We start from the raw sequence: 23229 nt of genomic DNA, 5'->3' as shown, positions 1-23229 counted from the left end.
GGGGTAAAGTAATTTGACCTTGAATAAAGTCAAATTAACTGCTTTAAAATTACTAAAAGTAGGTGAATCTAGTAATAAAGATGATTTACCACCTGTGGAACTGTTGGAGGCAGTGATAAACGCATTTTTCGCGTTGTAGTTTCCTCGCTACAGTGAGGGGAAAAGTTTTGTGTTACACTCGGGTGCAAATGTATTTTACTTCTCGTGTGTTAAAAAACTCGCCAGTTCAGGATTCTATTCTCGAACCACTCGCTTCGCTCGTGGTTCAACTATAGAATCCTTTCACTTGCTCGTTTTTCAATTCCACACTCGGCGTTAAAATACAACTTTGCCCCCTTGTATAACAAATAACTATTTTTTTCAAAAAGTAAACACCTATTACCGGACGGACAGACATGGCGAAACTTTAAGGGTTCCTAGTTGACTACGGAACCCTAAAAAGGGCGCAAAAATATATCTGACACATTCTTATTTGTAACAAAATGGGATTGTAAGTCAAGTTACAAGTAAGACGTTATGCAGTGTAACCCCCTCAAAGATATCCCTCATTTTGCTACAGTTGATACGCTAAAAGCGGATACAGCGTTACATAATAAAGGAGCATGACAAGATAAGAAATTACCCTCATAGCGTACACATCAATGGTTTTGTGCGGGTGTTCTGAATGTTAACAACTCCGTTGCGCAAGAGATGGCGTAACGTGTTCAAAATTCTATACAACATAAAAACACATTTTCATTTTCGTACACAACGTTTTCGAAGTAAGTTCTTTTTCCCCTCACTAGCTCGGAAACACGTGTTTTGTCCTTTAATACCAGCGGGTAAAAACGCGTTTTATCCACTAATGGGTAAAGTAATTTGACCTTGAATAAAGTCAAATTAACTGCTTTAAAATTGATAAAAGTGGGTGAATCTAGTAATAAAGATGATTTACCACCTGTGGAATTACTGGAAGCAGTGATAAACGCATTTTTTGCGTTGTAGTTTCCTCGCTATAGGTAGTGAGGGGAAAAGTTTTGTGTTACACTCGGGTGCAAATGTATTTTACTTCTCGTGTGTTAAAAAACTCGCAAGTTCAGGATTCTATTCTCGAACCACTCGCTTCGCTCGTGGTTCAACTATAGAATCCTTTCACTTGCTCCTTTTTCAATTCCACACTCGGCGTTAAAATACAACTTTGCCCCCTTGTATAACAAATAACTATTGGTACGAAACTCTAAAAAAGGATTTTAAAAGCTAAATCTGTGTACAATTCGATTACATCTGATCGCTAAGGTTGATTAAAGACTTACTTATTTTTGATTGGCAGTGTGGCTATTACATATTTAACTACTTCATGTTTCTAGACAACAATTAAAATAGTTAAAAAGCGTTGTTCGTAGGTCAATAGTTAAAAAGCATTACTCATTACTCACCTATAGAGGTACTTTAAAATATTACTGATATTCTGCTTTTTAAAGATTCTAGAGCCAATCAAAAATTTCCAAAAACGGCCTTTTTCATTGTGGCGCAAAAAAAGGTGTGATACTCAAGATCGGTAACAATTAACCAAAAAAGCTAAACGGTCCGACATAGATTATTTCATTGTTATTCAGATTCTCAAATTTCGTTCCGATTGATTAAGTTTTGAAGGAGGAAAGAGTCGAGAGCGGAACCTTGATGATTCTTAATAGACAATTTTTTTTCGATAAATCTAGTTAATAACACTTGTATATTTAACTAAAATTCCCAAGTTGAAAGGGGGGCTCCTTTCCATTTTAGCATTTTCGCTACCGTGTACCGGTTAAGAGGAACCAGCAGTTAAACTAGAAACCGCATTCATTGGTAAAATATCCCCGTTTACCCACTAACGTTTATTCAGCAACGGTAACAGGCATTAAAATAACTGCCTGCGCTCAGAGACAGTAACTAGTTGTAGTTACTCGTTTTAGTAACCATGTTATTGCCACAGAAGAAACAAGTAAGTAATATACATACAATAGTGCAAAATAGTGTTCCCGGAAAAGTTCGTATTTGTCATGCTACTTCAGTCAACGACGGTACTTCTTATACCTCTGCCACACACTCGACGAGCGGCGTGGGAAGTAGCGAGGGAAGTAGGCAGAGGCGTAGTGTGGCCGCGCTACTCCTCATGCCACCTGTCATGCCCACCGCTCCCTATTTTGTCGGTTTTTTGGCGCGAGGCAAAGGGCCGCCAACAATCTAGTGCGATTATCGCGCGAGCAGGGCAGTGTGTGGCCGGAGAGGGCAACATCGCGGCAGCGCGAGGGGTGGCGCGAGGAGCATAGTGTGGCAGAGGTATTGTACTGAGACTGCTGAAATAGCATGACACGTTCATGCGTTTCCGTGAAAAGACGATGGACTGCACCTGTAATACACAATGTCAATTTCTTAATCTTTCAAAGGCAGGTTATTTAGGTCCCAGACAGAAATAAAAGGCAACGCCATCTAATGAAGTTTGTATCTAAAATAGATCGCCGTGTGTTTTTGGTTTTGTATCTACAGACAAGGTTCACGTACAAATAGGGCTAAATAATGATGGCATATAATTAACCGGGCAACTAAAATATTAAACGGGAAGTTAAGTCGGGCATACAATAATATAATTTGGCTGTGTTTTAATATTGTGGCGACAAAAAAAATATATGAGCCTCAATATTAAGCATGAAAAAACGGCAGCAAATTTCAAGCGACAAAAATATTTCCGAGGAACATTAAAAAATACTTTGGCGACTAAAATAATAATTGGCACCTAGTATTGTAAAGCGTAAGATTTTTAATATTTGTAGTCATATAGATGTTAGCACCTAAATAATTATACTTAGCTCATCGTTTAAAGTAGTATTTAAATTGCGGGGGCAACTAAAAAAATTAATTGGGAAGTAGGTTTTTTAAAACACATATAAAATCAAAGAAACGATTTTCCTGAAAACGCATTGAAAGGTAGCTACGTACCGATCGTCTCATCGGAAGATCAGCGCTGGAAGTCACCAGCAACACGCTGAGGTGAGGCCATTTCGTGGCACTTCATTCCTTTCTGTCTTGTTGTTATTTATGTGTATTTTGTCTTGCCTGTATTTATTCGTGAAAAATGTTTATTCTATTCTATTCAAACATCGTATTTGCGACCCGTAAACCACGAGTAGTATTTAAATATCTCTATAAGGGAACGCGTACCAAATCATTTTATAATAAGTACACAGCAAAAAGGAGTGTATAAGCTTCTAATGGGTCGGTAACGCGCATATGATACCCCTTGAATTGCAGGCGTCCATAGATTACGGTGACCACTTTCCATCAGGCCGATCGTATGCTTGTTTGCCAGTTTGGTATTTAAAAACATTACCATGATAATCGTATAGAATATTACAAGAACAGAATTATTTACTGCTAGCAGAAAAGTGGGTTAAGGTTAGGTTATTTTTTTAGTAGAATATAAGTCCTACCAAATTTTGCTATGGCATGATTCTTAGATACTTTGTATAAACAAAACAACGATAGCAAAAAGGAAATGAAATACAGTCCCAGAGGCACCGTTAGGTACGACGACGAGCGAAGCGAGGAGGAGTGTTAGGTATCTTGCATCCCCAACACACATGACTCGCTATCAAAACAGAAATAGGAAAAAGATGGACAACTTTTTACCGCCTAAATATTATGCAAACAAAAATATACGGAAGTACTCTTAATTTAGAAGATTATTTTGCTCATGAACATCATGCCAGCATAAAATTCGATATTTTAAAATCTGCGGAACGATTTATGCCAAAGCATATTGTAACAGAACAAGCGTCTATGACGAGGAAATTGACTCGTTATTACATATAAAACTTACGGCGAATCAATTTTTCCTTGACCAACTTTTTGCTACATATTTCCTTTGGGATTTCATTGGATATTTTGACAAATAATATCTTTGAAGCTTTATCACATGTTTAGTCACGTCTTCACTCATAAAATTCACTGTTATTCGATGCAAAACAGGTTGGAAAAACATATTTATCAACAAACTACGTTCACATGAACGGAATACTGACACTGACAGTTTTCAGCTGCGTAACGTTCCGATATTATGTCTTGATTTCAATCACAGGTCATAAAAGTTCATAATGATTAGTAGTATACTTTCTGGATGTGTTTAATGTAGCATTTAGAAACAAAAATGATATTTTACTGCGTATTTGATCTACAAGTCTAATTAAAACCCTTTAACAAAAAAATATCTGCATACCTATACTAACCGCAATACATAACTCTTCGTCGCTTAACTAGGTATCAATAAAATTATTCCTATATCACTTTGGAACACGTGCAGTCATGCAGATGTTACTATTGAGAAGCAAAAACGTACGTGCTGAGCTGTCTTGGACAATAATGCCTAAGGCATACGGCTTAGTAAACAAACCAGTTATGATCTTTTTCTTATGTGCGCAAGTTAATGGCTTTCTGTCGATATTGTGTCTGCGGTACGTCTGCAGTCCGCATTATGTCTGTAAAACATCTGCATTGTGTCTGCAAAACGTCTGCAGTCCGCATTATGTCTGTAAAACATCTGCATTGTGTCTGCAAAATGTCTGCAGTCCGCATTATGTCTGTAAAACATCTGTATTGTGTCTGCAAAACGTCTGCAGTCCGCGCTATGTCTGTAAAACGTCTGCATTATGTCTGCAAAACGTCTGCAGTCTGCGGATTGTCTGCAAAATGTCTGCAGTCCGTATTATGTCTGGATTAAAGGCTATAAAAGGGTCGGAGCGAGCCGACGCGGGTCATTCTTAAAATATCTACAAGACTAACAGTGTCTCTGGCTTTCGTGTATTATACTGCTAAGTGAAGTTGTTCTGCTATTATTTCTCTGTTTGTTTTTACTTGGAAATTATTCTAAGTGATTGTAAACTTTGAAATTGTGTCTTTGTTTGATTGTGCGGGGACAATATCGTCGTACAGTTGGACTTAGACCTGTGGTGGAATTGCTTTACCGTCAGTTGTGGGGTTATTTTAGTGTTCTATTTTATAGTGTAGTGTTACATTTAAATTGATGTGTATAGTGAAGTTTTCTGTGCTTTGTTTCGTGAGTGCCGTCAAGCAATACAAAGACTGGGTCGATGTATGGCTGGTGCTTGGAGATAAGTCTGTGTTTGGTTTTGTAGGGAGTAATTCTTGCAAAACTAAGCTTAGATTATAGCACGTAAAGGAAACTTCATTCGTTTGTTTAGTTGGTCAGTAAAATTGAACTTAGTAATTTTCTATGGGGTTATTTTGTGAAAGTTATAAGCCAGATCATTGTTTGTGACAGACTGTTGTCCGGCTAGGCGCTTCTTCCCTTACGGTGTCAAATAAGAGGCGTTTAGGGGTCTTTTTGTTCCAAGTGGGGGCTTGGACGCTTTTTTATACTTACAAAAGCGTATTTTCTCACCGGTCTCAAAGAGTCCAACTGTTAGATGGAAGTGAGGACTTTCACGATTGACGAAAGACATTAGGAGTAATCCTTGCTCACTGAAGTCGGCAGTATTTGAGGCTGGGGTCCTATATATATTTATATTTATTTACTCGGTGCTCTAGTCCATGCTGGCGTTGGTCGCTGGGGATTTCGGTTGTGATCGATCCACATCTAAGTAAAGTTGATCGCAGCTGGGTCTCTCATGTGGCTGGTACTGGTGTGTCCTAGAATACTGGATATATACACGGATAGGGCGATCTACTCTCTGCTACCCTAGCCCGCGGGCAAGAGCAGAGGGGGGGATAAGAACACAAGCCTACAGGTTGCCTATCTCAACTTCGCTGGCTGAACTGTACAGCTTATGGTAGGGATACACTTGTGCATATTTTGAACACAAGATCTATGGTAAGTGACGGTCTGTGTTTCAGATATGTTAGAGTAGGGAAAACGATAGGAATAGGGTAAAGTCACACACTATTTCTATGAAAGTAGAGTTTTTTTATGATTGGTCTTGGAATATAATTGGTCAACGTGTATTGTGGAGAAATAATTTAACTACTACTATTTATATGGTTTAAATGGACTTTAAATGTGGTGTTTATTATCTTAATATATGTGGTAAAACTGGTAATTTATAAAACCTCTTATTACTTAATTTATTTGAGTGAAATTAATAATTGTGGTAGCAATTTCTGATTCTTCGTGTAGCATCGAGCCAGTGAGTGTTGCTAACTAGTTTTTCAAGGTAAATTCTATCAAGTTGGTTAGGGAAACAAACTATACTTTGGAATAAAAAGCATAGGTTTGTTATAGGGCCCAGTGGCATGCGAGCGCCGTCCACTGATGACAAGTCAAAAGCTTCAAGGAGTTACTAGACTTACTTACTTCGTTCTCAGTGGTAGCAACTACTCGGAGCCTTGATGATACATTAGAAGGATCGAGAAGTTATGGTCTATTAGCAGTATTGGGGAAAAGGGGGGTTTAGCTAGTGAAAAGAAACAAAATAAAAAAGGGGTTAGTTTGTAGATAGATAGCCCTTCAGGCTTACTTGCTTAGGATGCCCGATAATGTGGTTTGATTGGGCCTAAGGATTCCAGACGGTATCTCAAGTTCTCACCCCAAACCGGAATCGAAAATAGAGCGTAGCCGATGTTTTCTAAAATATTTTTTTAATATTTATTTCATGTATGTTTCACTCACTAACTTTTATTCTAAAATTCCTTCATCACGTCATTAATTTTCTCTCTCATAACTTTCTAGGCCTAAATCTGATAAAATACTCTTCTATAACACTATATTATTATGCTACAATAATCTTTATTCTTCTTCAAAATATAAATAAATAAAAATTTAAAAATTAGTCAAAAATACAGCTGATACTCATTAAAGGATCTAGGTTATCGCGGTTCACTTCGAAGGGTTCTACTTATTCACGCTAGACGATCACAAGGCCAAATTTATGGGGTATATTTAAAGGGGGGTTAACTATACTGTTGGTTAGTCAAGTAAGTAAGTAAATAAGTATGGTGAGCGGAGGTTTAGTTACAATATTCTGAGGAAGGTTTTCCTGCCAAAAAAATGAATCTTTCAGAGTGATGTTAAGACTGCGTAAGGCCGGCCTTAGATTCGATAGAGTAAACGTAATGAAAAGTTAAATTCATTGTATAGAGACGAAGTTGCCAGCACTCCCAAACACCTAATTTCTTACCCATAAGTATGATATTTTGTCGACCATTATATTTTATAAGAATCCTTTTTTTTATTAAAATGAAAGCTCAGGTGAAGAGTGCCGATGTATAAATTTTAAATGTACTTTTTATGTTAATTTGCTATATAAATATTTTAAAATAACTGTATATTTTATATTAATAGAGAGCCGTTTTCCTATTAAACTGTATCTCTTAAATTGTTTCCAATATAACAATTCAGTTGCCAAATAAATAGTTGGTACTCGCGTCTGAATAAACCGTAGCCGTAATGACATTAAAATGATACCTCATATTTAAATAATTTGAGGCCACATTTTAGTCGCCAAACTATTATTTTTGATACCCATTTCTATGGTTATTTAGTCGCCCGGTTAAATACGTGCCAATAATGATGACACTGGCGAGACTCTCGGTATCTGGTCCATGAGAGAGTAGGAAGGTTAATTATTGAATATGTAAATTTTAACACATTATAATATATTATTACACATTATATACGCGATTTGGTTAGATGTTTTATCGTAATAAATCGCGCCCCTTGATAAAACATCGATTTCAATTGTTTAGGTAAACACTTACATCGCGTGGATATACAGAGTGGGGCCTGTAACAAAGGCGAAGAATTGAACTGTAGGCTATTCTCCTTATACTGATCAACATTTGTTCAGTGACTTAAGTATGAAGTCTTAAAATTTTTAATTTTTCGTACAAAATAAATATTAGCTTCAATGTACGCCATTATTGTTGTCATTGACGTTGTCTGTCACACTTTAGACTTAACAGAATTCGCAATACATTACCTCTTAGAAAAAACTTTCAAGAGTGATAAAAATCAAAATACAAGTTATTTTTAAAAGTCGCCGAAAAAATGTTGATCAGTATAAGGAGAATAGCCTAGAGTTCAATTCTTCGCCTTTGTTACAGGCCCCACTCTGTAGATACGTATTACTTTCTAATGTAGCTGCAAATAGCAAAAATAGAAAAATGTCTTCTTGTTTTGAAAAAAAAAAGATAGCTATATTGACCCTGGTGATGTGCGCGAAATGATAAAAAATAAGAATCGTGATTTTGGCTACCTTTTCATTGCTATTGTTAAGTTATAACTTATAGAAATTATATACGCAGAATAATTAAAATATGAATTAAATGTAATTATAGTAAATATAGAATGGCACAAATAATGAATTGTACAATGCTTTAATTAATATAACTATCAATATATGTAGGTAATAATATTCTACACATTCAATAACAATTGTGTTAATTTATGCAACGTAATAATTATTTATTATTTACTAGCTTTTGCCCTCGGTTTCGCTCGCGTAAATTCAAATATTACGGAATGCTCCATACAAAACTTCTACCCTCCATTTTAGGGAAGCCCCCCTCTATGTCACTATTATCCCACCAACTATCTTCACTTAAAAAATCACGTCAATTCATCGCTCCGTTTCGCATTTATAATATTACTTAGTATGGATTATTTAACCTAAAATGAAACGATGTTAATAGGTAACCTGTCTGGTAAACAAAGACTTGTTTTTGTTATTATTTATATGTATACCATTATGTATATCTATTTATAATTAATCAAATTGTGTCAAGAGATTAATGATTAATTCACTGTATCTATATTTTATTACGATAATCTTTCATCAAACAATACAATGTGTAATAATGTTGACTGACAACCATTTTCTAAAATTGTGTAACCGCTTGTACTTTATACAGTTGTTTTAAGTACAAAATGGTGATATAACTTGTATCCATGTAACATTCTAGAACATCTAAAGAATTCAGGGTGCGTTCGATTCCAGCCAGAGACCGTTGGTTCTTTGTTACATAAATGGAATTTCAATTCGCTATTTTGAATTTAACGTATCTTGTGCCAAGAGAACTGAATGCAAATATACTCATATAATAGTTTAGCTATTTTAGCCAGTAGGTACGAGTATTACTTGACGAAGAAAAGGTAAAAAAAAATTTGGTAATATTCATAAAAACCTAAAAAAAATTATTTCTTTATTTTTGTATTTTATTAATAGTGATTGTGAGTGTGATTATTTTGTTAGTTAAATATTTAAAATTGCCTTAAAAACGGGGGTTAATTATATTAGATGTCAATTCAGTATTATAATGATACTTTGACTAACTAAGATAATACTCTATGACAATAAAAATGTTGAAGATGTCTAAATTCGAGTGCAACAAAATGTTTTATTATTATTTAAGTTGCTTTTGTTTCAATAAGGAATAAGCGCCATCATTTCATTTCATTTCATTTATTCATTGTAAAGTCATGTACATACCTACATTAAAATGCAGGTGTAATGCAGTAGGTAGGTCAGTTCATTTTGCTCGTGTTTCATTAAAAGTGTGCAAAACAAGTAGGTAGGCATGTAATATTTTTGCGGTACCTAACGCAATAACCACTTTACAAATACAAAGCTATAGTTTTCATTAATTAAAAACTCATTTACAATTAGTTTTATGTTGCAAAGGCGTGAATCACTGTTGTTTTGAAATTTAATTAGAGCCTAAACTTAGTTAGCTCTGTATAATTATCCTTGAACCCAAAACAGTGGAAAATAACGAAAACGAAAGTAAATAAATATCTGCCGTTGTTCAAACAACGATATTGTTATCGTTCTCGCAATTGGTAAATATTTACTGTAGTTCACGCACAAAAAATGTCTCGTATTTAGTAAAAGTTATGAGTTTTCACTAAATAGAATAGAATAGAATAGAATAGAATAGAATAGAATAGAATAGAATAGAATAGAATAGAATAGAATAGAATAGAATAGAATAGAATAGAATAGAATAGAATAGAATAGAATAGAATAGAATAGAATAGAATAGAATAGAATAGAATAGAATAGAATAGAATAGAATAGAATAGAATAGAATAGAAATCGTTTATTCGTGGTAAATTACAATAGGTATTAAAAATACAAACATTTAATTATTAAAACATAATATAAAAATTATCGTTTACCACGAAATGGTCCCGCCTCAGCATAATGCTAACCATACAGTCAGCGCTGGTCTTCCGGCGACACCATTTGTGGGCCACGGACGCAAACGCGCAACACTAATAATAATATCGTACGTTTCTCGACCCAACACTAAGCAAAGACTAAGTGCGTTTTCACATTATCCGATCCGATATCGGATGTAGGACCGATATCCCATACATTACAGACGCCATCTTGGATTTTTTCCATTGAAATCCTTCCGGCATCCGATATCGGATCGGATAATGAGAAAACGGACTAAATCTAAGTAAAAAATTTGACTGATATTTAGGTAATTAGTATATATTTCATTGTAATATGTATATTGTTTGTGATTGCACAATCGTACCTAATTGGTAATCAATAAAATAAATTGTTTTAGTTTTATGTTAAATTTTATCCTAAGTTTGTTTTTAACTATAATATATACATATCTTATTATTATTAATAGGTAAAGATGCAATCATATAACATTATCAAATATTGGAAGTACGTAAGATGTTCTTGGAGACTTCGTTAACTCGATAAAAGAACGTCTACCTATAACTACCTATAACACTTTCATTTATTTTGTCCTACTTATAGGACGCTGGAATTTCAACCGGTTAAGGTTAAAAATATTCATGTATAAATTACGAGTATAATAAGTACACACATGACTGCACCATCTTTATTTGTACAGGTGAACGGTGATGTATTTATTGATTTAACTGATTAAAACATGCAAATGAGAGAAGTTGATTGTATTTTTTCTGATTTGTATAGTATTTAACCCTTAAATGTATATATGCATCATATATTTGATGGCCTGTGGCTCAATATGTAGCTATCCAAAATCACATTTATAGCTTAATTGTTATTCAGTATTTCCTTTATTTATTTTGCTTCTTAGGTTAAGCTTTTTATAATATGAATATAAAAGTAAAATACAAAAACACATACAAAACAATATAAAAAACATATAAACACATTATAAAAAACCTAACCTAGGGTGCCGCCAGCAGCGGGGCAGGGCCCAAGCTGCCGGTGGTTAGGGCTGCAGAGAGAGGAACCGTCGGACTATCCGCGCCGTGTCCAAGATCACCGCCTTCTGCATCTGGCCCTTGATCCAACCACCTAGCGAGAGTCTCTTAAGATGTTGGTCGAGACTCTTCGCTATGAGACCGTTCGCTGAAACGACTATCGGAACAATGATCGTTGAATCAACATCCCACATGGCGGTTATCTCGTATTTATTATTATTTAATATATAATTAAATAAATTAAATAATATAATGATTTACTACTTATTATTTAAGGATAAAGATGAAATGGCGGAAAAGTGAAAAAACAGGATGATGGCGATTTTTAGTATGTGATTTAGGCAGATTTTTTTGAAGTTAGTAATTAGTTTATGTTTAAACATTTTATCATGGGGGTTTCACAAATAGTGTACCTTTCTAATAGTAGTAAAACTTTACAAATAAAACTTACCAATATTTATGTAAATAAGTTTTGGCCTATTTACTCGTAACTTCTAACGCTGATTTAGTATTAAAATCGGTATTCATTTTTTTTTTTCCCAGAGTCAGAAAACCGTTGTCATACACATACATACATATATTAATATCTCGTTAAAAGAAAAAATTCATGCATTTAAGGGTTAAGTAGGTAAAAACGTTTAAAATATCACATTTATAAAACATTTTTTATATAAATTACAATCGCTTATTTTTACATCCTCATATCAAAAATTTTATAAAGATTGCGTGCTAAGTCAGGTAAGTTGAAATGATGAATATTAGGGTACGATCAGACGATCACAGAAACATGTAGGTATGTAAAATTCCTTGACATTTACATAAAGTATGTATGTTAGGCACTTATTCTCCACTCAATGTAGTAACATTTATAATGACCTAATCTACGTAACGATTTATTTCTAACGATTTTTTTAAATCCATTTGGAGTAGTTATTCTAAAGCTTGGACATAACTTGGAATTATAATAAGAAGTTTATCTATAAATGCATATTTGTATTTTTAACCCCCGACGCAAAAACGACGGGGTGTTATAAGTTTGACGTGTCTGTCTGTCTGTTTGTCTGTCTGTCTGTGTGTGAGTGTCTGTCTGTGGCATCGTAGCTCCCGAACGGATGAACTGATTTAGATTTAGTTATTTTTTTTGAAAGCTGAGTTAGTCGGGAGTGTTCTTAGCCATGTTTCATGAAAATCTGTCCACTATGTCGCGGTCGGGGGTTTTTTCAAAATTTTATTTTTTTACAAATACCTACTTACTACCTATCTATATGTTAAACACATACACCTCTTCCTTTCCCTCTTATCTCATCTGTTTACCCTGATAGCCTATCTTAACCTTTATCAAATGCTGACATTGCTGACTTTGTTTGTTCCTCGAATTTCGTATGAACGTATCAAGGAATTATACGTCTTATAATATAACCTTTTTAGTCCCAGTGTACTTGTACAAGTACACAATTATATTGGAGTTCTGAACTCTTACACACCCTGTTTTTATTGAATTCCGTTAACTTTAAGGGAAGGGCGTTTTCTTTAGTTCAAATATAATCAAGTTCTCTAAGAAATCATTCTTACGGTTATCGAAATTTCTCTAATAAACTAGCCTCTTAATTGTTACGGTTATCGAATTATTAAAAAAAAAAAAATACTGAACACGTGTGTGGCATTCCTTACCACATCCTAATGTTATTTGTTTTGACATGTGTCGTCAAACACTTGACAATGACTTTAATGTTATGATTAAGGTCCTGTCACACTAATTAATCCATTTATTATGTAATCATTACATTGTAATGGAATGGACACGAAAAAAAAAATTTTTTTTTCGAATTTAATAAAAAGCGATGTAATGGTTCCTGGCAGGCAAGCATGGTCGCGCGATAAATGATAAAACATCAGGCCGTCCCTATCGCACTTGTAAGTGCGATAGAGACCGCCAGATGTTTTGCCATTTATCGCACAAGCATAATTGCCGGCCTGGTGATGAACCTAACTGCGTGTCGAAGTCGAATCTAACGGAAAACAAAAAAACACGGTGTAGAAATAAAATAATGTTCCAAATTCAAAATCTGAAATATTCTTCTGGGTCTTACGAGGTTAAGCCAAGTGTTTACGACCATGGCATACTTTAAAGCATTTATTTTATGTGCAAATATAGCTGGAGAAGTACATTCCCTCTTTGTATTACTTATATCGCAGCTGCCGCGGAGTAGTAAACAGTTTTTTTAACGTATTCACGAAAACGTACTCAAATGAAGATAGAATCATTACTATTATTATCTTTGAATATACATACCTACATACTAAAGCCGGTCCAAGCTAAGTCGGAGTTACTAGTCGGTAAGGTCCGACCGAGATCTCGGTCTCGGTCTCGGTCTCGGCATTCTCGGCCGAAAATCGAGCCGAGATCTCGGTCTCGGTTCTCGGCCAAAATGGGCCGAGATTCTCGGCAAAACCGAGACTGCGATTTTGAATTTATTGCGCACTCGCGTCCGGTTTTTAGCTTTCAGTTTGTTATATCGCCCGTTTGGTATCCCGATTTTAGTGATTTTGGTAGGGTCTTTATCGATATTTTAAGCCAAAATCAAACAAATACCTAGGTATAATTCATAAAAGAGTGTAAAATTTACGACAACGACAACGACGACGCGAAAAATAAAAGCAGCAGGTTAGAATAATACCTGCCTTACATGATAGAAATGGCGAATTACGGAATATCGGACGAAATTTTGAGCTTTGTGGATGCAGTTTTGAGTTTGTTTAGTAAGTATGGGTTTTTCATAGTCATGTTTTTGATATACATACATAAAATTTTGGAAATAATCGCTATCAAAAAAAATCGTGTTCCTTAACTTTGAATCATGTGCCTAAAAATACGTCAAAATCAAAGTAAAGCTTAGTAAAGACTTTCAAGGAAAATCTGGAAAATTACCCGTAGAAAACACGATTCGACAACCTGTTTTATGATTTCTTGCAAAAAGTCACAAAAAATCAGGGTATTAATCGCTCGTGTAAAACCTCTGAAATTGCATGCCTCTATAGGCTATGACGACTGCTTACCACCGGGCGAGCTGTATAGTTGTTTTTGTCACTGACGTAGTCTATTTTGCTACGGTAGATAGGTAAGGAGCGCGGGTAGGTTTGGGTAGTTACGGAATCAAACACTAAGCAGGACCCAACATACTATTGGTTTCCTGATTAATAGGTGAATTTCGATTATGAAAACATTTTTTTGTAAAAATGGCATATTTTTTTACTGTTTTACAAATTCTCGGTCTCGGTCTCGGTCTCGGCCGAGAATCAAATTGAATCTCGGTCTCGGTCTCGTTCTCGGCCGAGACAAAAATATCGTTCTCGGTCGGACCTTACTAGTCGGTAGTAACTTTTGAGTGGAGATCGCGGAAGCGTTAGTTTAATAACCATTTTTTTTGTAAAATTATAACATCTTAACACTTTCGCCGTCTGTGCTATTAAAATTACTACCAACATAGCTTATGAATTATGATATTGCTTGAAAAATAAACAACGTACTTATTAATTCCTGGCAAAAACGCTTGATTAAACATTTCATTGTTTGATCAACACTAATAATCATTAACAAAACAAACACCAACCTTGATTCGACCAAGGTGACCTAATAACATCTATTCACACATTCCGATACTTCCTCACAGAGGTACAACCAATTTGCCTAGGCCACTGAAGAACCTTTTCACAATAAACATCAATGTGATTTCTATAGCACAAAAAACACGGTGTCAATGCGACAGGGTTTTATAGTGGCCTAGGATTCAGATTGGTTGACCGTATAGGCAAAGACATATGTAACTCCGTATAGACAGCTACAGTCTAAGAAAAAAACGTACCTCCGGACAATATAGGAAAAGGTACGGAGGCCTAGATGGTGTTACACCTTTGGGGGACGCTCGGCTAGATGGCGCTAATATTAATATTTGACATTTTAACACATATCAAGCTAATATGGGTCAAATTGACAAAACTGAGATTCAAAAGTTTTAAGCCTGTGTCGAGAGATGGCAGTCTATGCACTGTGATTACACATTTTACTTTGACAGTAACTCTCTATAGTACTTGATTCTCTTTGGTACAGACAACCAATTTGCCTAAGCCATTGAAGAACCATTTCACAGTGAGTCACAAGTGAGTAATGTGAGTTCTATGAGAAATACGGCACGATATCAATAAGACAGGGTTCTATATTTCAAATTGGTTGACCGTACAAAACACAAAGATCTTCTGTTGCCTAAAGCCCTACCCTGGACCTTGAAACTCCGTTATCCATGAGTCATTCATCAACAAACACATTCTCAATAATTGAGTGATTCTAAACCCTATTCCTAAAGACGCAATGGTTACGAATGATCACAAAAGGAGTACCGTCAAGGTATGAAATATATAATCATATATGCGGACAAAGACACCCCTTGAGTTGCGGGCGTCCATAGGTTACGGTGACCGCTTTCCATCAGGCGGGCCGTATACCTGTTTGCCACCGACGTGGTATAAAAAAAAAAAAAAAAAAAAAAAGCGTCAAATATATGTATCCACAATTTTAACTCATAAGCAATAAAGACGTGTGTACATATTTCTGGCACTTTGTCCGTTTCTATAGTTACCACCTTGACTGTACAAGCAAAGGTATTGTCGATAAGTTCACTGACCGATTCTATATCTTATTTCAAACAAATAAGGGATATTTATAGTCAGAACACAGAGAACCTCCTATAGAGTAGAAATCTTGTATATTTTGTTCGCGATACGAGTCACCAGTGTTTGGGGTACGAGGAGCGGGCGGGGAATGTGTTAAGCGCGCTGTGATTGGCCGTTTCAAGGACGGCGGGCAGTCGCGCCAGATGAAAAGGGACAGAAGTATGACTGTCCCTCTACTGACGCGTAAGTGGCCAATGTAAGTTGACCTATGCCGGCTCTGAATAAATTATAAATATGACTTATTTGTGGAATGTAATGCCGTCTGTTTTTAAATTTGAGCTTCTTGTTACCTTTCCACACTACAGGTGGACATCTTTAAGGCATCAAAATACCCTTTTCCAACTTTTTTGTGCGAAAAACACGCGCTGCTTTCGGGTCTGTTACTTGGTCGATACTGATCGGGCACGGCGAGCGCCCGCGCTTATATCAGTGCAAATACTAGGAAGGCTGGCGACCGCGAGTCGTCTTGTAATGGATGTCTATAGGGGTTGGTCTGTGAGTCAGAAGTACAAATACAAAGAGGCCTTTAGCCAATAGTTACATTCCAAACATGTCGTTGGCGTTAAATGGAAGTGCGAAAGAGGTTTTCAATCTTGCTGAGTAAATTGAAAGTGTCAAGTTTACTTATGCTATGTGAAATGCACTTGGCATTTCAAATTCCTTATTACTTGTGTGGAATGAATGTCTTTTGAAGTTCCGTTTAAATAGTTTTTGAATTTGTTTGAATGTATTATGTTATGTATGTTTACTACACAATTGCTTGACTTTTCAATAATAATATGTTACATTTCAACAATAATTTAAAGTAAAAGACAGATCACATGAACTTTCAGCAACTTGTGGAAATAACACTGATCACACGAATTTTTAGCGCAGTATGTCGAAATGTGATACTTTTCGTACGAACAGAAAAATAAAGACGAAATTTCTACTTACTAAGCCTTAAATATATGTTCCTATGATGTAGCTAATTAATTAAATATGGTGTCCCAATAATATTGACGTCAGTCATAAAATACAAGCGTCAAAACTGTCAAGTTAGTCATACAACCCATTGTCCCATATAAAGTACATTAGGTTTTTGTAGGTTTATAGCACGTTTTTATATCAATTAATTTTACTACTAAGTTGTCTCAGTTAAATTAATTTTGCAACGGATTTTATTCACCAGAGTTTGATTTAACCGTTCATTTAATCCATTAGAAAATAGAGCATTCACTGCAGTAAACACAGTTTGTTAGGTTATTTAGTTTTAGTTTAATTTACCTACTTTATAATCTTTTATTTCTTCATTTTAAAAACGTTGTTATTGCCTGTTATGATGTTAATAACATGATTTAATTACTTATGTATACATTAGATTGTTATTATAGGTTAATTAAATATTATGAAATACATATTCAAGTGATTTAATATAGAATCCACGGTTGTATAACATGTACGATTAAAATAGCTGACTTGCGTAAATAGTTGCACGATTACGAGTGAGTTAAACTTTAACATGATAACGACTCGTTAACTAAGTTAATGTAGTAATTAGTTAAGTACTAGGGAATTACGTAGGTATTATGGAAAACTAGATAACGCTTAACATTTTAGGAACAGATAATTTAAAAAAAATGACTATATGTTGGATTAAATAAAAGTATAAAAAATATAATTTACTGTGTATTCATTTAAAAAAAATATTAACTGTATACTGCTAAGATACAAAAAAAGAATGAATTTAGTAGTAGTAGTAGTAAAACACTTTATTGTACCAGAAAATAATACAACACACAAGAAAAAGAGCTTATCACTAGTACAAAGGCGAACTTATCCCTTTAAGGGATCTCTTCCAGTTAACCTTTAATAGTTTTATTTTCACTGTGACAAATATATGTGTAGGTACAAGTATTGAAATTGAACATTTATAATATTCAACAACTCAATTTGTTTAAAAAACTCAAATAACCTAGTTAAATCAAAATCGTTACTCAACAACAGTTACGCTTACGCTACATATTTTTATATTTATAATTATAAAATGTATACAACTACAACTAACCCAACTTGCTCTACATATTTCCTTAATTAACAGCTATTATATCCAATTACTTACAGAACCAAACAGAAAAAAAACTCCTTAGTTTCACAAACACGAAAATCACAACACAAAATCCACAGAAACTCAAAGTAACAAACTTTTTAATTTACAGCGGAACTTTTTAAATTTTTGAATTCGGAACGCGCGCGCGTCCGTGTTCGAAGCGCGCTCTGGGCCGACTGTCGTTCGGAAACAAGAGAATGTGACACACGGAATGCTGCCAGTGTTATTCTGCACTTGGTGCACTACATTTTCTCTTGGTGGATAGGAATTTATTATAGTTTTTAATTTTAAAATCCTTGAAGTGTGGTAAAAATCTGAACGTGACTTTAGTAGTCACGGTGTACTTGTACAAGTACAAATTAAATTCGAGTTTTGAACTCGAAACTAAATGAAAGTTCCAAATTCAAAATCGGAAAAAATGTTCTCGGTCTTACGCGGATAGCCAATAGCCATTCTACAAACACTTTATGTTGGTAGGTAGGAGTTTATTATGCTTTTAATTATAGACATAATATATTTTTACTAGGTACACATTAAATGAGAATTTATAAAGAGTATGATTATGCTGCTTGCACCATGAAATTTATTATTATTTTAAATACTTATATTTAAAATGATGTTGTCATTTTCCTAATGTTTTGACTATACAGCGCGTAAACCTAATAAGGGCGATAAATGAAACCAAGCATATAATTCAATATTATTATCATTAATTAAGAGGTGTTTTTGAGTTACTCTTAATTTTCACCTCATAATGAATTTTTGAAAAATTTCCCAGCAGCAATGTACTGTAAACGTGGTTGCGATGACAATCAATGACAACTGTCAACGAGCGTTTAACGCGAGTGTGTTTGCATTACGTTGCGGGTCGAATTAATTTGTATGGATAAAAAAAATATTTCAATTTTAAGTAAAAATTATCTAATTCCATTTTTGATGTCCTATACTCACCACCGTTAAGAGGTTCGCCCGTATTAGGTTTACACCCTGTATACTCGCTGAATATGAATTTACAAAACTTATATTTGAGTTATATTACATGCGGCATGCGGTGTCAGCACTCGATAAAATTTATTTATTTTAACTTTATTGCACAAATAAAACAAAACATTGCAAATGGCACATTTATTTATTCATGTTATTTATAATGCTTATGTGTCATTCTTCCACTGAACCACTTTACTTTCTTTACATTTCTCTTGATGTATAGGTATAGGAATTTAATTGTTGTTTTTACATCATATTAATAGTATTTTACAACACGCTGAATGTGAGTTATCTCGATAGATAAGAATTTATTATGTCTTTAAATTTTATGAATCTGCCAGACGCACTGAAATTCAAATAAAAACAAAAGCAATTATTAAATTAACATAGGAATTTTAAATGCCTGCTTGTGAAATTAAAAGCCAATAAAGGTTTCGTTTTCTACATAAATATTTTCACTTTAATAAAAAGATTATATCCTAAACAATAAAGAAATAGTCATTCTTGGGCTCTGCCTCGCTGCTGGCGGCATTCTAGGTTAGGTTATTTAGGCATATTGTACAAAATCTAACCTAAGATTAGTAAATTGACGCATTTTTAATTAGGGATTCTAGGGAAACTAATTCCTGCCCTGATTTTTGACAATCAGTGTTATATTCTTTACTGGATATTTAAGATAGCTATTATAGGATTATAATGAGGAGGCACAGTGACATTTTATCTTCATCCCGCCAGGCGGCGCCTGTGCAAGTGTCTAGGCATGTCACTGCCATTCATATGTGAGAGAGAGAAAAAACATATCGTCTTCTCAAATAGGGCGGCGCCATCTGTCATAACCTTTGAGTTTGCCTCATCATTAGATATATACCTACTAGACTTCTTCGGCACCTACGGGAGGGGGTGGTTAAATTCTAAACCACCACATTGGATAAAAAGTATATTCAATAAAAAAAAAACATTTACCTACAATATAAAAACAATAACTACATTTAAGAATACCAAAACTGCTTACAGTATGACAAAAAAAAAATATGAAATCTAAATGCATGGAGTTCCTGTGGAACACGAAAAATAATCAATTTTTCACCGAAACTATGTTTTTTTTTCGACACTAAAAACTCTGTTTATCATATGTATTTTAATTCCATAAAACAAAAATCATGCATTGTAGGGTTTATTTAAATCCAATAAGTTTCAGAATTCACCATCAAATGTCGCTCGGCGGCCTATCACGAACTTTATCACGACATGCGCAGGCGCAAGCGCAGCCGGAAACATCGGCAAGGGTTTTGTTCTACACGAAGTACATATTACTTAATGGCTTGTAGGAGTATAATTATGTATTACTTAATCTTAAACATGACAGTTATCATGTAAGGTAACTTTTGTTATTAGAACTCGGCAGTTATCAAAATTTTAGTAAGAAGAGATTTTTTTTGGGTAATTAGATATATATGTATTGTATATGTAAATAATTTGAAATAAATGCTGTTACAGAAAATCGGTAGGTAATACATCTAAAGTTGAATTTACAGCATTCTTATTTATAAATTATTAATGTTTATAAATATTTTAAGTATAGGACTGAAAGTGTATTTTTTTTCATTCCTCTGCTAAGCAAAGGTATCTAATAAAGGTATTTACATAAGGTTAAGGTTTAAGAACTTTATTTCTCAAAAAAGATCTTATACAACTTCCGTACATAAGTATGTTACCGTCTCCCCTCTTTTTACCCATTAAATTAACTTAACCACACTTAACCTTATTAAATCGAGGTAACCCCTACATGACCGAGTCTACGGTATTAGATAAGCACACAATGTCGACTATGTTAACTATGCACTTTCTCTATAGTTCGTGGTCTGTACTTGTTAAGTTGTGTTATGAAATACAATTTAAGATTGTTTAAAAAATGAGCGCATCTTGCCATTAAACGTAACAGTTTGGCAAGTTTTTTTAATGTACAAAATTAGTTTAAGTTGTTTTTTTTTTAAATAAATTAAAAAACTAATATTATAAAATACTCATAGTATTATAGCATCGGGCCATAAAATAAGCGTATGGCCAGTTCATCCTTTTCCAGGTGCCAATTTTTTTTAAATCGTATATTTTTCCGTGTGGTGACGGGTTAAGAATTTTACCACCCAATTTACTTCCATGGTTGTTGTAGAAGTCGACTGTAGGATATGGGTTCAATATTGGTGTGGGCGATGGGCTGGCAATCTATCACTGCAGTATCGCGATTTCGTTTTCTTCCAACCCCTTCATTGCCAAGAGTGGCGCTAAAACTTGTGGGGAGTCATCTTCATCTGTCTGCCCCTATTGAGAATACAGGCGTGAAGTTTATGTAAGTATGTATAGCCTGACCCTTATGTATGACTACGCGCCATGTTGCGCATTAGAACTATTTTTTTCATACTTTACTGAACTGTCGCCCCATACAGCAGTAAAACAGCGGCCCCTAGACAATAGTCATATATTTCTGGCTTTATATAAAGATAAAAATGAAGACAAAAATAAAATACTTAAAAACTATAAATATAGGTACAAGACATGGTTTAGGAAAGCAAACATAAATAATAAATAAATCTTGTATGCAATAATTGTAAGTAGATCAACATAATAATTATTTTACGCCAATACCTAAACGTATACGTAATGTATGTATTTAATTGTGTTTTGATTACTAAAGCCACAACACTCAAATAAAAGTCTAGTGCCATTAAAACAAATTAATTTCGTATCTAATTTTCTAAGTTTAACCTCAATGCTACTGCATTCAATTTAATAACATAGTTCATTAAATGACAGTTTGATGAATTTAAGGCCACACGTCATATTTAATAGGTTATCATTATCGCTGATGGATGACGCTGACGGTGTGGCCTCAAACCATAACATACATCTCATAGCTAACACAAAAATGTACTACTTCCATAGACAAACTCATTCTATACTCAACTTTAAAGTAAACGTTTTAAAACACAAATTGAAAATTAAAAATTGTGTTACTTATTACTTTTTAATTTCGAAACATATGATCGATGCGCAGGGGCAATGTTCGTGGTAACTTTCTGTAATAAGATTATTATAATACTATTATAAATCAAAATATTATATAACGTTACAGAGAGCAACAGTAACGGTAACTTTTTTGTGAAGTCACTAAGTGGGCGTTTTCCAAATTAAATCCCGAATATCGAATTTCACCAGATCTGGACGTGTTTGGGCTCATTCTTCTCAGAATCACGAGCTGATTCGATCCCGACGATAAAAAAATGTGTCCCAAATTTTCCATACATAATAATTCGAGTTTCCAATACGTCACGCTCGTAGTAAGTTCATACTAAAATCGTGACGTAAAAGGAGAAAAAAAATTAGGACACATTTTTTTATCGTCGGGATCGAATCCGCTCGTGATTCTGAGAAGAATGAGCCCAGACACGTCCAGATCTGGTCAAATTCGATATTCGGGATTTAATTTGGAAAACGCCCACTTGTGAAGCAGTGAAAAAAGAAATTTTGGTTACCTATTAAAAGCACACGATTTAAAATATTTCTTTACTTCAGCAGTTCAGTTAAACGATCTATTCGTTTATTTGCTCTTTCGCTCAGAGAGGGACAAGGACGTCATGGGTCCAAATGTTATTTGAGTCATTCATAATATTGAATTAGATTATTTGTCAGATTTTTCATTTCATTTAATATATCATTAAATTACAGAACTGAAACGAATACCGTTGATGATACAGGTGTATCTGTTTAGCTACTGAACTAAACTGAACAAGTGAACTAAAAAGAGTGAAGTAGATAGTGTAGGTACAGTCCGCCAAAAAAATGGTTTACCACTTTGCGACGTGTTTAAAATACAGTCGAAAAGTGCTAACCACTTTCTTGGTTGACCGTACCTACTTCACGGTGGACGATAGACACATATCACTCTTTGCTTTTTGATGACATGTTTTGCGCCAAATTTTTAGTACACTTAATTTTTTGTGCCCGTGTGGTGACGGGTTAAGAATTTCACCACCCTCTTTCTTCCCGTGGGTGTCGTAGAAGGCGGCTGTGGGATATGGGTTAAATTGTGGCGTAGGCGAGAGGCTGGTAACCTGTCACTGCAATGTCACAGTTTCGTTTTCATTCAACCCCTTATTTGCCAAGAGTGGCACTGAAACCTGAGTAGTTTCATGTGCTCTGACTACCCCTTCATGGGACACAGGCGTGATTGTATGTATGTATG

At 34.6% G+C, this 23229-nt stretch overlaps 1 protein-coding gene across 1 annotated transcript in view; it reads right to left on the bottom strand.

The window, feature by feature from the left end:
* LOC125231064 (SH2 domain-containing protein 4B-like) overlaps positions 1-18199 on the bottom strand; it is a 119001-nt gene extending 100802 nt beyond the window's left edge. The window contains exon 1 of the mRNA XM_048136406.1: positions 18013-18199. The gene's annotated coding sequence lies outside the window, so the exon portion shown is untranslated. The remainder of the gene's footprint in view (positions 1-18012) is intronic.
* Between the last annotated feature and the right edge of the window lie 5030 nt (positions 18200-23229).

The sequence above is a fragment of the Leguminivora glycinivorella genome, chromosome 11 (assembly GCF_023078275.1).
Source record: "Leguminivora glycinivorella isolate SPB_JAAS2020 chromosome 11, LegGlyc_1.1, whole genome shotgun sequence".
Lineage (NCBI taxonomy): Eukaryota > Metazoa > Arthropoda > Insecta > Lepidoptera > Tortricidae > Leguminivora > Leguminivora glycinivorella.
This window is presented reverse-complemented; position numbering and strand designations above follow the sequence as displayed.